The sequence below is a fragment of the Plasmopara halstedii genome (assembly GCF_900000015.1).
Source record: "Plasmopara halstedii genome assembly, contig: Scaffold_525, whole genome shotgun sequence".
Classification (NCBI taxonomy): Eukaryota; Oomycota; class Peronosporomycetes; order Peronosporales; family Peronosporaceae; genus Plasmopara; species Plasmopara halstedii.
Genome location: NW_020187445.1, coordinates 568,232 through 568,802, shown reverse-complemented (window position 1 = coordinate 568,802; position 571 = coordinate 568,232).

The following is a 571-nucleotide window of genomic DNA, read 5'->3' as shown; positions in this document are numbered from 1 at the left end:
ACTCAAGTACCAAGTAAAGTTTATCATCACGCTCAACAACGTCTAGAAGCTACCAATTATAACGTCCATGCGACAGCAAATCAATTCAGATCCAGCTTATGGTATTAAAATGCCGTATGCATACGCACCTGTACCACATGTTTAGCCCCTTGGCACTGAGCAAGGATATTTGCTTCATAACGTCCTGTCTTCTGTAGTCCAAGAATCTTTTTAATAGCAACACGTCTTTGACTTTCACGATGGTATCCGAGGTATACTGTACCATACGTTCCACGTCCTATCTCTGTGTGCTTTTCGTAAGCACCCACTTGTTTCCATCCGTCGCTACCCACCCGGCGCTTCATCGTTCTGTGCCTATTTTTAATGTCACTAAATACATCTTTTTATCCAATTATTATTAACAGTTTGGGGGGTAGCGACAGAACAGCGATTTTAGGTCTACGGAGATAGCATGCACGCCTCAGCACGTGTGGAGCACAACGTTAGACAAAGTGCGGCACTATGGGGATCTTGCACTCTTTCGACCAGGTACTGCGGCAAATGACGATGATCACGAGCAGAAGAAAAGTGC